Genomic DNA, 3,004 nt, shown 5'->3' with positions numbered 1-3,004 from the left:
CTTTGGTAGTTGAGTACGGACTATCTCAAAGTTAATATTAAGAGCCAAAACTTTCAGAAAATTTATTTTTATCAATTTGGAAGCATTTGAGCCCCTGGGATCAAAGAAATTCAAAAATATCCATATTAAGAACCACCCTAAGATTATAAGTAATAATATATTATCATTATAAAACTAATCATACCTGTGTAAAACTCCGTTGTAGTAAAATTGGCAAGTGCTAAATTCAAATTCAGGTAGATAATTGTTGCAAACAGGATACATCTGTAAAATAAATAAAAAATTAAAGAAACATTTTTTAGGAACATATTCAGATTTTTTACTTTCGTGAATTTCTACAATTTGCAATAGTAGCATACAGTAAATGGTGAGCCTTATAAAACATTTTTTTTATTTCTGAAGATGCAATTACAATCTGTTTTTAAAATCCAAAAAATATAATGTTAATCCCAAAATAGAGATTATTTAGTGATATCCCTTTTTTGTGTTAATTCTGAAAAATGCAGATTACCCAGTGTTATCCCTTTTATGTGTTAATACTGAAAAAATGCAAACAAATTGTGCTTTTTTTGGCTAATTCTGAAGGAACTACTTGGCAAATCGTCTGGCAAAACTGATCGATGCAATTTCTTATCGAGTTACATCAAAAGACTTTTGCTCGAGCACTTATTATTATTATTTACTATTATTGTTATTTTATAAATTCACTAAATAAATTAACAAATACAATTTTCATACAAAACTGCATAGAAAACTTAAAAAACCGTAACTTGTTAGAACCCATTCCGATAAAAATCAAATTTATTTCCTTCTCACAAAAATTTTAAAATATTTTCCAGTTTTATTCACCAAATAAATCACAGACAGCCAAAAATAAAATTTAACAACATTTGTTTTTCCTGCTTATGATCACATTAGCTCTGAATCATAAAACAAAATTTAAAATATATCTCACAACCAAATAAAATTTTCAACAAAATTATCAGTTAATCAACATTTTAAACATGTTGATTAATTCATTAAAATTTGTACAGTGTTTCTAAATTATTACCAATACACTACACTACAATATTCGTTTCAAAATGATAAAAATATTAATTTTTCCGAAATAAACGTCGACTTATATTTTCCAAATGTCTGATTCGGATCTGGAAAGAAAAATGTCGGGAAATTCTTCGGAAGAGGATTCATCCTCTGAAGATGAAGATAATGATTCAGTGGATGAGAAGAAACCCAAAGACTGGTAAGAAATAATTTAAAATATGGAAATAAAAAAAAATGAAATTGACAACTTCAAAACAAACTATTTTTGATATTTCTCTATGGTATAGATTAAAGTCGATTTGAAATACCTTACCATTCCTTTTCTCAAGGACAATTTTTACTGATGTTGAATTTGTTGATAACAAATGTTATTTTCAATTAGCTGTACCTGCAATTTTGCTTGCATAAAATTTAATAAAGAGGTTGAGGGTTTTGACATTTTTATTTTAATTGTTATTCAGTGTTTTGTATTAGCTTTACTGAAGAATATTCTTTTTTTTCAAATTTTAAAATTCAATGCTTAGTATATGAATATTTTGGGCTAATACAACTACACTGTTAGATTTGCTTTAAAAAAAAAAGAAAAATCCGCACTATTAATATTTATTTATATAAGCTGTCAACTGATTTTATTTATATGGGAAAGGGAAAGTACGGTTGTGACAGTCGTAACACCTAAATTGTACTGATTTTGACATAGGGTCCAAAGGGTGAAAGATGTAGTATGTTTGTTCGAACAAGTTTCCATGATCCTTTTGTTTGTTATTTTGCTGTGAGTTGAACATCAGCAGTTATTTACCAGCAATTAGTTTTTGCTTACAATATTTATAGCTGTACAATATATTATTTGATGTTTTATATACGAGTATCCATGTTTATGTTTAATTCTTAGTGAATAAGTTAAAACAACCAATCGGTCTTATAACAGTTCGATGTCAAATTAAGAGTGTTATAAGAAGAATTGTTTAAATAACTGAAACATCTCCAGAAGTTCTCGAGATATTGTATTTTTAAATATTTAGATTTTGAATGATTTATTTTGATTTTTTATATATGAGTATGCATGTTTATGTTGAATTCTTAGTGAACAAGTTAAAACAACAAATCGGGATTATAACAGTTCAATGGCAAATTAAAAGTGTTATATGAACATTTTTCTAAATTACTGAAATATCTCCAGGGGTTCTCGAGAGATTGTATTTTTAAATATTTAGAAGTTTGAAGGATTCATATTGATTTTTTTTAGATTCCATAAAAAATTATAAAATTTGCAAAGTGTAAAAATGCAATTTTGTAAAAACTAATGCAGATATTTTGTTAATTCAAAAGGCTATTCTACTAACATTTTTAATTTGCCATCGAATAGTTACACTCAGTTTTCACTAGTTCATCAAGAATATATACCCCAAAGATGAATATACCTATAAAGATGAAGTAAACCTCAGGTTTACTCTTCTGGGATTTTGATAAAATTTCGCATGGTGATAAAACTAATGGTCAAATTGCATTTCATAAAATAATATAAAATATTATACTATGAGACGTGGTTTAATTATAAAAATTATTAGATAATTTAACTCGATCATATGGATGATTTGTCTCCAAAAGTGAGCGTTGACAAATTTTGTGGATACGGTTGTGACATGCTTTATGTTTTTTTGATTAAAAATAAATATGTAAAAAATAATCTTACTGAACTAAAATACAAAAAAATGGTAAGGAAAAAGCAATACAATTAGACAATTTAGTGTCTGATTTGTTGAAGCTCATATTCTGAAGGTAGGGGTGGCGTAAAACATATGGAGTGCAAAGGAACAATGGGGTTTCTGCTAATCATCCACCATTGTGATGATGATTTTGACTAGATCTTTCTATATTAATATTCATATTTATATTTATACTAGATGACCCGACAGACATTGTCCTTATGTTTACAATTCAAAAGTTCCATTTTTTAATA

Source organism: Ctenocephalides felis, unplaced genomic scaffold, assembly GCF_003426905.1.
Source record: "Ctenocephalides felis isolate EL2017-DRISC unplaced genomic scaffold, ASM342690v1 CF-g0.4_SCAFFOLD_03573, whole genome shotgun sequence".
NCBI classification, from domain to species: domain Eukaryota; kingdom Metazoa; phylum Arthropoda; class Insecta; order Siphonaptera; family Pulicidae; genus Ctenocephalides; species Ctenocephalides felis.
This window is presented reverse-complemented; position numbering follows the sequence as displayed.